Raw genomic sequence first — 15,323 nt, forward strand, 5'->3', positions numbered from 1 at the left:
GAGGGGAAAAAACTGTTGTAATGTATGGTGTTGTCTTGTGTAGCATGTCTGGCAGCAGTGTTGGGGAAGGGGGTGGTGTTGGAGGAGTGTCGGCCAGATTATAAGGCCTGTGGTGAGAGATGAGGGATGGCCGACTTGTAAACAAGTGACAAACGTCCTGGATGACAATTCCTAATCCATCATAGTCCTGTCAACGGTGACCGGTGAGGTGACGGACAGGACCCAGGAGAGGCTACAGCTGCTACACGTCAATCTACATCATAATTTCAAATTCTTTTCCACATGAGCTGAAGCAAGCCAAACAGAGGAGGAACTGAACCATCTGCAGGCACTGTTTCAATTGCCTTTTCTTTATTATCCTGCCACCAATGTTAGCAATGCTTGTTTAAAAATGTGGAAATGGTCTTTAAAGAATGAGTCCCCTTCTTTATTTCTTTTTCCAAATTTAAAGGAGCAATAGTCCTGATCATTTGGTTAACTATGTTCTGAAAAAAAAGCTGCTACCACACTCTGAAGACACCCATTTATCAGTTATTTGTCCATTTGCTGTCTATAGAGATTTAAGATGCTCTCTCACACATTATTACCAACACCAAATATAACACAAATATCAATGACAAAATAACAATGCTGATATTTCTGTTTGAGTGTCAGGTGATCAATATGTTCTGCCATTGCGAGTCTAACTCATTTTGATAGAAACTGTCAATATGTCAACTGTTTCCGCTCATGTTGAAGAAAGAAGTCTTCACAGGAAAATTCCAGAAGTGCAGGGCTCCAACTAACTTTTTTTTTTTTTTTTTTTTTACTCAAAGCACAGTCGCCCCTAACCTGAAATTTTTGTGCTGAAAGTGAAAAAAATTCAGGGGCACACAAGAAACACAAATCGAGTAAATGCCGTATTCCTGTTCCCACTCATTTTGACTTTCCTCTCATTTTCACTATATACAGATAATTTGGTGGAAGTGTGGAGCAGAACTTTGTCGGCAACAAATATTCAAGAATTTAAAAAATAAATACATAAAAGTGCCATAAAGTGTATCCTACACCAGTAATTCCCGATCAGAGCACTGTGGCACACTAGTACGCAATGAGACATCATCAGGAATGCCACATAAATTATCCAATTTCTCTTTATTTGTCCAATTACAAATACGTGTCTTTGCTCTATCCATGTCATTGACGTATATTGACAGAACAATTAAATTGTCTTTCATAAAATGGCAGACAATGGTGTAAACCTGTGTATCCACCTGTTACTATTCATACACCAGGGCAAGGGGGTGCTATGGGATGCCCCAGTTGCTCCCACCGAGGCTTGCCCATCCAATTTTTAACTTTTTATTTTCTACCAAGGATGGGAAAAGAGGGGGTGGGACTGCATCAATTTTTAATAATACTCTTTTCTCAAAGGAGATCATTTTTAATAGCTATTTCTCATTCGAACATCATGCCTTTGTTTTTAGCAGTCCCCCTATTCTCTGCATTACCGTTTACAGACCTCCCATCACTCCCCCTTTTTTATTAAAGAGTTTTCAGAATTCTTATCCATTTTATATTCTACTTATAACAGAATTTCAATAACCAGCGATTTTAATGTACACGATGATGTCTCGGACCTGCTGTCCAGAGAATTTTAAAACTTTTTAAACAGCATGGATTTTACACAGCTTGAATTTTTAACAGCATGTCTCAGAGCCAACTCACAACAGAGGACACACCCTGGATTTGGTCATAACCTATGGCCTGTCCGCTGGTGTGTCCTCTGTTGTTGACCAGGCTGTGTCAGACCATTAATGTGTGTATTTTAACTGTACATAAAGTTAGGGGGCGTTTCAGGCAAGGATCCCCAGTGAGAACAGTGAGGAAATGCTACCTATCTTCTGAAGTGGCTGGAAATTTTATCGACATTTTAAAGTGCACTCCTGCCGACATTTTACCTGCACCTTGTGATTTTATTGTTGACAATTTTAACCAGAACCTGAAATCAGCCTGAGACTCAGTAGTTCCATTTTTAATAAAAACGACAAAAACAAAGACTGTACCCCCGTGGAGAAATAATTCAATCACAATTTCAAAAAGAAAATGCAGGAGTGCAGAAAGGAGGTGGAGAAAGAGTAAACTTACAGTACACCATGAAATATTATGTGAACAACTAAAATCCGTCCATTATCAATACCGCTTATCCTCAGAAGGGTCGCGGGCATGCTGGAGCCTATCCCAGCTGTCTTCGGGCAGTAGACGGGGGACACCCCGAATTGGTTGCCAGCCAATCGCAGGGCACACAGAGACAAACATCCGCACTCACAATCACACCTAGGGGCAATTTAGAGAGTGCAATGAACTTACCGTGCATGTTTTCGGAATGTGGGAGGAAACCGGAGTACCCGGAGAAAACCCACGCAGGCACGGCGAGAACATGCAAACTCCACACAGGGAAGCCGGACCCGGGATCGAACCCACGACCTCTGAACTGTGAGGCGGACGTGCTAACCAGTCGACCACCGTGCCGCCACAACTAAAATACAATAAAACAGTCAAACGGGCAAGAATTTCCTATTTCTCAAACCTCATTACAGTTAATAAAAACAACCCCAGATTCTCTTCTCCAACTTTGAACTTTTAACTAGCTCTGATTTTAACAAGTCCCCACAGAGACCAACAGACGCTCTCTGTTAGGACTTTGCAGACCACTTCAGAAGTAAAATCAATAACATAAGATCCAGTCTTTTAGCCCGTCACATCACAAGTTTCAGTAAACCTGGACAATCACATTTGCAAGAGGAAACACCGGAAAGTTTTTCCCTGGTTGACGCAAGGACACTCGGTCGAGTTTTCTCCCAGGTAAATCCAACAACCTGCCTTTTGGATCCAATTTCCACATTCCTTTTTAAGACATTTTATGGATTCTTTGAGGAACAAATTTTAAATATAGTCAATTGCTCTCTGAAGCCCCCTCTGAAGAAGAGGAACTCTGACCCCAGCGTTTTCAATATTTACAGACCTGTATCCAATTTACCATTTTTAAGTAAGATTTTAGAAAAACTGGTGTTTCTCCAGTTAAATCACTTTTTAAACACAAATAATATTTTAGAGAAATATCTGGTTTTAGGATGAACCACAGTACAGAGACTGCTCTTTTAAGGATTTTAAATGATATTAGGTGAACTGCAGGCGTGAGAAAACTTGGTGCTACTGGATCTAAGCGCTGCTTTTGATACAGTAGATCACCAAATTTTATTAAATAGAATTAAAAACCTAGTGGGCATCTCTGCTACTGTTTTTAACTGGTTTTATTCGTATCTCACAGACCGATCTTTCTTTGTAAGTATGGATACTTTTTCCTCCAGAATCCATGAAATTAAATGTGGGGTTCCCTAAGGTTCAATTTTAGGCCCAATACTTTTTAATCTTTATATGCTTCCCCTTGGGGATGTCATTGGCTTCCACAGCTATGCTGATGACACACAGCTGTATATTGCCGTGTCTCCTGATGACACAGGACCCATTGATTTAAATTGCATTTTAGATATTAAGTCATGGATGGCAGAGAATTTCCTACAGCTCAATCAGGACAAAACAGATGTTTTAGTTATCGTAAACATTTACTAAAACTACAAGATTTTAAACCCTCAGAATGTGTGAAGAACCTGGGCGTCATCTTTGATTCTGAGCTCAGTTGTGTTCCTAAAATTAAAAATGTAACTGAGATAGGTTTTCGATCACTTTAAGAATATCGCCAGAGTCTGCCCGTTTCTCTCTCAGGCAAACACGGAAGTGTTGATGCATGCTTTTATTTCCTGTCGTTTAGATTATTGTATTGCCCTACTCTCTGGCCTCCCCAAAAAGAGTATCTCTTTTTTACAACTACTCCAGAATTCAGCCGCTCGGGTGCTGACGAGAACCAGAGGGTGGGAGCACATTACACAAGTTTTAAAATCGCTGCATTGGCTACACGTGTGTTTCAGGATCGATTTTAAGGTACTTTTATTAGTTTATGAATGTCTTAATGGTCTTGGGCCATCTTATTTGTCTGATTTGCTTTTACCATACCAACCCTCGCGGATCCTGAGGTCCTCTGGCGCCGGCCTTTTAATTATTCCTAGGGTGAGGACCAAAACCCACCTCGAGCCTGCATTCAGCCATTTTGGTCCTCAACTTTGGAACAGCCTGCTAGAGGACGTCAGGTCCGCAGAGACTGCTGATATTTTTAAGGGGAAGCTCAAGACCTACCTTTTTAGTTTGGCTTTTAAATAGTTTAAGTAATTTATCTTTTTCGTTTTATTGGGGATTATTTTTACTTTATCATACTGATTTTAGTTCTTAGATTATATTCCTGTTTTGTCTTTTAGTTTTGTTGTCTTCTATTGTTGTTAGCTTTTAGGTCCAGTGTTTCCTCATGGGGGGCCTCCACGTTGGGGTGATGGCTGCCCTTCCCGCGGGGGGCATCATCGTAGGGGCTCCTTAGGTCCAGGTGACCAGGGGCCTCCACACTAGGTGTGGTTGTCTCCCCGGCTAATCTGGGCCGAGGGTCTCTGTGATGGTGGCACTCCCCGTGGCCCGTGGGCTGTCATTCCCCTCAGCGTGAATGAGCCCCCCTTGGGTACCCTTTCCTCATATGGTTTCTCTGTGCCTTGTCATGTCTTTTTTAACACAGTTTATCAGGTTGTGTGCTTTGTGTGGGTGTGTGTGTGAATGTGCGAGTGCTGATGTACTGGTGGATATATGTCTTTGGGGTTGTTGGGAGGGAGGGCAGGAACAGGTCTTCCTTTTATGTTGTGGTTTGAACATTTTCATTGGACAGCACTTTGAGTTGCATTTTTTTCTGTATGAAAAGTGCTATATAAATACATTTGATTGATTGATTGATATAGCCTGGTCAGAACTAGCCCATATTCAGCACCCACAGCAATTTATATATAAGTTTAACGTTCATAAGTTTAGAAACATTAAAAAGTAGCCTTTCTGTTCCAATACAATTCCTGTTCCCGTATTTGTGCTGCAGCTGTACCCGTGTGTGTTTGTGAGGACAGATTTAAAATGATAGATGGACCGGCCTATAGGCGATTTCTATTTGGTCTGGTCGGACAAAATGGCAGATCGACGGACGGCGGAAGGGTACGCCGGTTGTGGGCGGAAGGCGATAAACGGACTGCGGATTTTTAGTAAAATGCCCAGTTATCTTGGTTTCATGTAGGCCAAATACTAAAAAGCTAAAAAGATATACTATAAAGTAGGGCTGCTCGATTAAGCGATTTTGAACCATAACTGAATTTTCGGCATAAAACGATGTTAAAAACGTTCAAATCGGCATGTTCGATTTTGTTATTTTTGGTGTATCTAAGCCACGGTAGTTTCCTCTGCATTTCCGCTTCCTCCCATGAGCGTGCATTCTGATAACAACAACAACATCCATGGCTACCGGCGATTCTGCTATTTGTTCAGGCAAGCGAATGTTTAGTTGATAAATCGGGCAAAAATAGATCTGTAGTGTAGTGTGTGCCCCGCATGTACAATACAACCCGTGAGCAAGTAACTCAACGTCTGAAAGTCGTCCCTTAAGCTTGCGTGACAGTTTTGCACTAATCATTGATTTATGTTTCAGTAAGACCAGGGAGGTGAAAAGCTAGTCACTAGCTGGTTGGCAAAATAACTTGCTGACAGACTGTTTGGTTTACAGACTTGACTGTCTACCTTCTCTCATGTTGATGATTTCGTTTCAGATGGTATATGCACTTTCTTCTTTCATTATTGGTTTAATTAAGAACAGATCTGAAATCTATTGAGTAAAATTGTCAGATTTATCGTGGAGGAGGACCCAAATGCAGGAGGCAAAAATCGTGTGCAATATAAAGTATTCAATGTAAAACAAAAGGAAAACAAGGTGCTGGGATAATACTAAACTAACAAACACTAGGACTATCATTATGACTGGACTGGACTTTGACAAGACTTACAGAGACAGGATAGAACAGACAAACCAATAAGGGAACTAAATACAGACAAGTTGACGATACAACGAGGAACACCTGGACAAGGCACAGAGGGTGGGGGGGAGCTGATTGGCTAACACCAGGGACCGGGATGACAAGCACAGGTGGACTCAATTTAACGAGAGACAGACAAGGAACACAAGGAAAAACATGAAATGAAATGCTGTTAATCTCAATGGATTGTTCTGTATGTCTTAAGTTAAATTGACTGGCATTTTGAGTTCAAAGAAAGAAAAATTAAGTTTAAATGCAAATTCAAAATACTTCATTTTTCATTATTTTTTATTTTACAAAGAAATAGTAATCGTAAAATCGGGTTTGAGAGAAAATAATCGGTATTTCCTTATTAGGCAAAATCGAATAGCCCTACTATAAAGCTAAAATGCTAAAACAAACAACAAACAAACATACAAAAAAAGTTTGTTTTTTTTACTTGTCAATACCCCCTGGCATTGTGGCGGGGGGGTGGGGGGGTCGCATGTGTGTGTGTGTGTGTCTGTGTGTGTCCACTTTCTCAGACAGTTGCACATAGTAAAAATAGCTCACTCTCTGGTCAGGCGGATGGAGAGAGTGCTACAACCCACGCAATATTCACTAATATTGAAAACCTTTGAATAAAATGTAAAACAATATAGCAGAATGTAATATTACAGTGTATAACGGCTGACAATAAAGGAGCTATAACAAGTGAAACAGTATTATTATGTTCTCGTGTAATATTTGTTTATTATTGTGGGTTAAAGCCCGGCAATAATTAATCTTCTTAAGTGCTCACAAGTCCCCATGATGGGTCAAGGGCCTCATTCTTTTCTTCGGGGCTTTACCTCCTTGCCAAACCGGGATTTCCGATTGGGGGGGCTGCAAAAACAACTTTGATGTGGACAGCATCTTAGAGGCTTGAAGAGAGAGGAGAGAGGGAAGAGGGCCACACAATGGTCTGAACCTTCCTTCTGCATCTGCACACATCTCTCTCTAAATGGTCACATTGATGCTGCTTGTTGCCGGCAGCCCTGTTGGAGCCAACTCTGGGCTATGGGACTCAAAGCCTGGGCACCTGCCAACAGACGGGGGGACAAATTGATTGCAATCAAGCCAGCTCACTTTGCATTTAACCCCTGTGCTTACCAGTTATGTAGTTTCTTAAAGCAATGTAGTGCATTAGTCATCTGTAAAGCAAGCCTACGTATGATTCCTTTTCATGGATGTTCATCTTTTGTAATCTAATTATCACTGGTTTTGTTAGACACACAGTAAACATTGCCATACCTGTTTGTTCATTATTTCATTGTTTGCTGATTATTTGCACTTCTGTTTCAGTGAATTGCAGATGCATCCTGTAACACAATAAAAGACAATTTTGGCCTTCAGTCATGTTGGCACAGTTTACAGACACTCTTGTGAATAAATACACATGCCAGGAGTAGTGTCACTTATAATGACGAAGGTGAATCAGAAATCCCTCCAAACGCATGTTTTCTTTTATTTATACATTTTAAATGAAAGCAACCCAAGAATTCAAGCAAAATAGACCCAACAGACAAACTCATGAAGAAAATAAAATTATTTTAGTGAGCTAGAAAAGGAAAAAAGAGAATTGCAAACGTTTAAAGAAGGGTCAAATTATGTGACAAAATTTATCGATTTCCTACAACCTGTTCGGTTCAGGGATCTAAGGAGCCTATCTATCCCAGACAACGGTGGACTTAGACAAACTACATTCTAGTTTGTGATGATGATTCTGATCATTTGAATCAGGTGCGTTAGAAGAGGGAGACATCTAATACATGGGTATGGGTGACCCCTGCACTGGTTGACTGTCAATCACGTGGCACATATACTGTTGATGAGCGGTCTCAAACTCATGGCCCGGAGGGCATTTGCAGTTGTTGTTTGCACTAGTGGGCTACCATAGCTCAGACTTATGACTGATTTTGGCGAAACCAAGGGGAAAGTAAATATAACCTGGCACCCAATCTGAAGAACTGTAAATGTTCTGAACTGTTATTAATAAAAGTTTGTGGAGGTTTGCATTAGTTGTACTTTTTCTCCCTTTTTTGTGAAATACTTGATGTGACCAGCCCAGACCCGTCACCGTGGGTGGGCTTTAGGGGGCCGTGCCCTCCCACCAAGATGCTTGGGGCCCACATTTGAGGCATGGATTTCAAAAATAAACTTTGTTATTGTCATTATTTCATGTCATCATAGTAGCTGTTTTTGTTTCGTGAAATACTAATGTTCAGTTGCTTATCACTAAGACATTACAAATATAAAGAAACAGTGATATGATTTTTGTCAGATGGCCAGTCTTATCTGCAAATGTCAGTCAGCCTTACTGAAAATAATGTTAGGTACACAGGCGTATACGCAACAAATATGTCAATGTTTGCATGCGAGAGTCCAGCACATTTTTCAAAGTGTCGCATTGTGTAATGTGGCAAGACATGTCTGTAAAAAACGTAGGCATTTGTAAATAACGAGAGCCGAGAACACTGAGGTAGAATGGTGCTTGGGGCGCCAGTCTAAAACTCAACGTAAGCGTCGCTTGATATGTCAGAAAACTGCAATCATTCCTCCCCCAAACGTATGTGGACTTCTCTACTTATGGCCACATCAAACTGTAAAAATATAGCCCCAATATTTAGTATATTATGGACAATGAGTCTCTCCCATTGACATAAGCTTTGTAATGAGTGCTTCTATGAAGAGGAAAAATTCATAATAAATCAGGGATCATTCTAATATTTTCAGAGGTTGGTGTGAGCATAGGTAGAAATGTCAACAAAAATTTGGGAGACTATTGATCTCAGTTTTCGCAGAATAGGCGACGTTTAGTTTCCCACGTTACCCGTTTAAACTGTCGTGGTGCGCAAATGTACGGCGAGTGTGCAGAGTCATATTATATATTAGTGTCGGCAACTAAAGAGCCATTTGAACCGTTTCATAAAAGATTATGGGAGCCACAAAGTCTTTGGACATCTAAAATCAAGATATATTGTCTTTTCCTTTTTTCTTTTACATTCTGAAGCAGAAACCTGTTGAACCGGGTGGCCCGGTCAAAGCGATATATCAGCGCAACCGCCATATTGGATGTTGACGAATAATATTCATACAATTGCATTACAATGGCATAATGCCATCAAAAGCAATGATTCGGTATTAATCCAGTGAGTTCTTGCTTGATGATACATTTCCAAGAAGCAAGTAAATGAGGCATCTTCACAATTTGTATTTTGTATTTAAATACAAATGTATCTATTTTTTACCTTAAGGAAAAAAATTGGTAACTGGGTTGCCAGAATATTTTTGAAAAAAAAGTTAAAATATATTCATCCTTACAGATATAAAAGGTGCCCAAAAATAGCAGTTTTAGGTGGTAAATCAAATTTGTCTTTTGACATGCTGTTAATTACATTTACTAATTCAGTAAGATTTATATGCAGTTGTCACTTATTTTACAATAAATTGCCCTTCACGAGAGGTAAAATGTCTGTTGTACAACTGGATTTACAGATAGACCTCCCATCTCTTGCATGGTGACACTGATAAGGAGCACATAGCAATGAAGACGCAAGATCGTATTTGGAGACAGCGCGCGTGCGCTTGGCCGTAAAAACTGGCGCAACTTGATTTTCGTGCAGGTGCAAGTCTGGTTTGTTTGGGAATTTGACAGTGCTGCACCATGCTAGGCATTCTGGCAGACAGGGTGTTTTCTTTTATACACTCCCGGTGAATCTGACAATTTGGTTGCCAAAAGTGGACTAAACTTTAGACCAGCTAAAAGCAGGACTCAGTTGTGGTGCAGGTAGTGTTTGGTGGAATCATCCGATTTCATTTATAAATATAGCAACAGTGTGCATCGATCACTCTGAATCATTGTAGAAGTCAATTCATTGAATGCATTTTGAATATTACCTTTATCATAATTTTAAAATCACACTCCTTGACCGCGGTAGGCCTACAGTTTTTGGGGGTCAGTCCTCACACACACAGACGACAACAATCAGGCTGGAAGGTCGTCTCCAATTGCCCACTTCACAGCGGTGATCTGTGATCCCCCTGGCCAACTTTACATCATCCTCACGTGGAAGTCGGCTTGCAGTTCCTAATAAATGCACTTTGCACACTTTGATCTTTTGTATGGATTCCAGCAAGTCTATTTCTGCTTTCGCATGTCAAAGACTGTGTGCCTCCTGCACACTGATTTTAAAGAGAATGAGAGGAGCTGCTTCCATGGCCGAGAAGCTGGCGGGTTGTGTTCACTCCCACAACCTCGCAAGCGCCTGGGCATGAAAATAGAGCCCTTAGACTGCTGTTTGGTTTCATCTTCCCTCCTGTACTTTTCACAAGCCAGCAGTTGCCAGGTCAATCTTGCAAAGCTGTGAACATAGCCGCGAAGTCAGTGTTTAAGCCATCCGCACACGCACACGCGCACACACACACACACACACACACCCACCCACACACACACACACACACACACACACACACAAACACAAATGCATTTACTCCCCCACTTTATATACCCCCACTTTAGCAGTTTCAGTGTCTTGGTTATCCACCCAAGGTCACCGAAAAACAAGAGGGGTAGGAATTACAGAGCAAAAGGCAAAATGGGTTGTGTCGATTTAAACAAGAGGGTAATAACATGCGGAGGGAATCAATAACAGCATAAAACTGATTTATTGTGTGTCATAAAACATAAGTAAGTGCTGTGAGATGGAGTAAACTAGAGTTCCATTTAATCTGTGCAAAAGCTGCATGGATATGGAGCGATATGAAAAAAAACCTAGCCGAAGGTAAAAGCAGAATTTGATTGGTATGATAGGAAAGAGACAAGAAATAAGATATAAGATATTGAACGAATGATATAATAAACTATATGAGAGAGACACTTAATTGTCATATTAAAGACTCTCTCCAGTGCTCGGCAGAGTGGAAGGTTGGCCAACATTCATCATCTGGCTAACAGCCACTTGAAAGAAATCACAATTATAATCGGCTCAATATTGTCCCAGGGACGTTTTTGCGAGCATTAATTTTTTCCCCATTGATTCTCTACCCCTCATAAATCAGAAATGTTGCAGTGCATGTAATGTTTTATGGAGAGGGGATTATAGTGTTATGAAGCTAATGTAGCAGAACCCTCTCATTTAAACACACACAGCCTCTCTCGCTCTTGCATGGGGGACAAAGTTATTACACAATTGCATGGCCACACAAACAGCATAGGCTGTTTTATAAGCGACATGGACTGCCTCATATAAATTATTGTAATATTATTTGGAACAATACTTACCCTACGTATACCACCAAATTGCTTATATTGCAAAAAAAAAAAAGCCATAAGAGCAATATCCTGGTCTAAACACAATCCTCCTACAAACGCTCTCTTCCATGGATATGGTCTCCTAAAGCTTCCTGAATGTAATCTCTTTCACAATTTATGCACAATGTACAATGTGATTAATAGGCTAAATACTCATTGGTGTGAACTTATTCCACTGGACTCCTCCACTCACCCACAAAATACCAGGAATAGGTTGCACCTAAAAGGTAAATATAGGAAATTGAAAGGTACTCATTTCAGTATATGTTATAAAGTTCCGCAAATATGGAATGAGCTAGAAAATTATATAAAACATTCGCCCTAATTCCCTATATTTAAAAGAAATCTGAAGCGCGAGCTTCTGGAGGGCTATATATCTGTTGGTTTTGCAGCCTAATTCTTATAAGGTTAACCCTTCTCATGCACAAGGATCACTGAGGTTACAAAGGTCATCACAATGTAAAGTGTACATGAACATGGTGTGCTCCAGTTGTCTTAGGACCGCACCAGAAATTATGATTTGTATGTCCTTTTCAATATAAACTGTGAAGCGCTTGCCTTGCACTGCAAACCTTTGTTATCAAATAATTATGTTATGTTATGTAAATGAACTTGAATATGGCAGAGCTGTAATACATTGTTAGGTGGTGGTGTGTTGGACCCCTGTTTAAAAGCTTTAAGCTTCAGAGGGAGTCCATTTTTCACAATGTAAGACAATATTGTGTTTCTGATTTAACACTGTGGAAATAAACTTAAAACAAACAAACAATATGTCTCATTACTTCCTACAATTGTCCAGTACACCAAAGAATACCAAACACAGGTCAGTCGCAACAGCAGAACAGAAAAAAAGGAACAGGGATAATAATAATAAGAAGAAGCAGAAAGAGAAGAAGAACTTTGATTAATAGAGCACCTTTTAGGACACTTTGCAGATTTTTCCAGGTCAGAGAAAAAAAAAATTAATAACAATGTGTGATTAGATAGTTCATCTGCTAAAGTGAGTGTTGCCATGTTATAAACTGATGGAATACTATGACAAAATATATTTCTGAAAACACATAAAGCCATTATATCATCCACCTATCGATTTTATATACGTTATACCCTCATTAAAGTTGCAGGTGTGATGGAGCCTATCCCAGCAGATTTTAGGCAAATGTGCAGGCCGTACCCTGTATCGATCACCAGCCAATCAGCATCTTTTATTTCACAAGTTTTATTATTACATTTATATTTTAGTTATTAGAAAATGACCATGTCTTAACCCCCACCCCCAAAAAGTAAGTAACAAAACAAATCTGTTGAATGGAACTTGTCATTGCGTGACAATGAGCTCTGGGACACATATTGTGTGAGAAGCACAGTGGTCCCAACGCTTTCTATCATAGCTCAGTCCGAGGTGAGGAGAAGTAGACCTGGTGTCCAAGCATCAAATCATCATCACATAAAATGGTCGTGACACCAGCTAAAAAGGGAGATGGATCATGTGGCTTTGTGGTGCCACAGAAGTTTGTCCCTTGATAGACCCCTTAACTCAAACCTAGGACACCCCTCCTCTTTCTCTCCTCACCAACACAAACCCACGTACACACACACTAACCCTAACCACACACACTCGCACACTTTCTAACAGAAGCAATCTTCAATGTTCTGGGTTAACAGCTTAACAAGGCCAAATCACAGCAAACACCTTGTGGCTCAAGTATCCTTGTTGTTGGAGTGTGTGCCTTTGTTTTAGCTTGTGTGCATATAGATAGTAAAACCAATGATGTAATATAAGACAGAATGGCATGTGGGAACAAGATAGTCTGGTTCTCGGATGACTGACAGACTTCTAGAGACGATAAGATCTAATGCAGATATTTAACCGTGGCTTTGTACACAAGAACTCCTCAATTTCCTGACATGCAAATTGTCTAATCCAATTTACCGGAGCTGTGCATTTTACAAAAAACGGAGCATACGTTATTCGTCATCCATCTGCAGCGTAGGTACCCTTCCGTCGTCTGTCATTCGCCCTTTTTTCCGGGGGAAAAAAATGGTACCCGTCCGTCGGCGAATCCTTTCACTAGAACCCTCACCTCCCAGGCCATCGAAGCCTTGCCGCGAAAAATAGACAGACTGCAGACAAATGCAGACTAAATAAAGTGGTTTCCATCTATTTTAATTTTTTTCCATCATTTGTCAACCGTCAACAAAACGGGTGTCCATCAGTGACGGACAGACGGTCCGGTCCGTCACATAGACAGAATGCCCAGCTCTGCAATGTAGCGACTTAAGTGTTTGCATAAAATATATATTTTCATTTCTAATGTGCTGTGTATATTTTTTATTCTATTGACCATAATAATACCAAAATCCAACAACATGCTTGTCCACCTCATGATGATGTGGACTTTTGAACATAATGACAGTGTTCTCCTACATACAGTGTGTACTTAATACTGTCTTGCAAACCAGTCGATATTTTGTTCCAATGTTTTTGGGTGAATATCACAATTGGCTGCCAGAACTGTCAAAGTAAAGTTTCACTTCAGACCTCCCAACAATGAATTATGCTGATGTCAGTGTAAAACAATATTGCAATGATAGCACTGTGGATTTTGTGAAACATATCTTTACTTTTCTACCCATTGCTCCAAAGTCAGAGCAACATGAACAGCAGTAAGTATTGTTCACCATAGGAGGCAATAATTACATGTACACATGCCTTTCAGACACAGACGAAGAAGTCCACTTAACAGATACAACAATGACTTTGAAAAGCTACATTTTACCTATGGCAGTTTTCATCCAATATTTTTTTCCAGCACTACGATCACCTTGTTTTCATTATTATGAAAAAAGCTCAAATGTGTTTTGTGATTGATCTGGAAGTATTTAGTCACCTGGTTTTGTTCTGTCCATGATAGGTCCTTGTTTTAAGTCATACGTTGCTGTTGCAATAACTATTTAGGTTCCAGGCCCAATGTCATCCATTTGGATAATGCTTTTGGAGACCTTTTGGATCATTGAACATAAAATCTTTTCAGTTCGCCCTGTGTGTCCGAGCAAGTGAGCCTTTTGTAATTTTCTCTTGCTAAACAGCGCCGAAGGAAGAACCAAACACCTGAGAGACCAGTTCATTAAATCCAATCACTTTGCACCTGCTGCTGCTACCAGGACTCATGAAAGATGCACAGCCTAAAGCGACCTCAGGGGGTGCGCGCAAGGCTATTGTACTACCATAGACAAACAATTCATCTTCTGTAATCTGTGTTATCTAAATAATGATATCGATGTGAATACTGTTATTTGAGGGACAATAAATGGATACCCGATAAGATCTGGTTTACTGTGTACGGGGGACAAAAATGATAGTGATGAAATGAATGCAGTTCATAGCATGATGTTGTAATTCAATCTTTAGCTAAGATCTTTACAGGCCAGCATGGGCCTCCGCCATCAGTTGCACGCTGCCACCACAGCTCCTCATCTCGCAGATAAATTCACATGACAGTCTGCGAAATGTTCCCATAACCAGTGGCACGGGATGATTTCCCGCCTCTGACAAGCCACAGTATTGAGTATGATAACACTTACTTTGTCTTCATCCTTGGCTGGAGTATAATATCAATCCGTTTGATGATCCAACAAAGCGAGTGGAGCACTTGTGTATCAATCTTCATACATCGCTGCCTAGTGTCTAACAAAGAACCCAGAATGGGATCATTCAATCACTCCCGGCCTGCGCTGCTTTCGCTCCACTTGGCCTTCTCTACAGCTCAAGCGTTTCATTCCTTGTCAGCATCTCTCCTATTTTTCATCCCCTTTCTTTTCCCTGTCTCGCCCGCTCACTTGAGGGGGATAAAGACACAAATAACAAATGATCATATCACTGGGTGTCCATCATAAGTAAATGTGACACATCCAAATAGAAACTAGAAAAGCTGCAGAGAGCACCTTTCCTTCCAACTCACTTTTTTTGCTTCTTGACACCACTGCTTTATCGTCTACAGTCC

General features: G+C 40.5%; 1 long non-coding RNA gene across 1 annotated transcript; it reads right to left on the reverse strand.

The window, feature by feature from the left end:
* Positions 1-6,876: 6,876 nt before the first annotated feature.
* On the reverse strand, positions 6,877-14,344 carry LOC147144102 (uncharacterized). Its single transcript, XR_015087728.1, has 3 exons — positions 14,211-14,344; positions 7,260-7,327; positions 6,877-7,047 (listed from the first exon to the last, which is right to left on the reverse strand). It is a non-coding gene; the product is annotated as an uncharacterized LOC147144102 (long non-coding RNA).
* Positions 14,345-15,323: the final 979 nt, after the last annotated feature.

The sequence above is a fragment of the Filicampus tigris genome, chromosome 8 (assembly GCF_054856515.1).
Source record: "Filicampus tigris isolate MCC_2025a chromosome 8, RoL_Ftig_1.0, whole genome shotgun sequence".
NCBI classification, from domain to species: Eukaryota; Metazoa; Chordata; class Actinopteri; order Syngnathiformes; family Syngnathidae; genus Filicampus; species Filicampus tigris.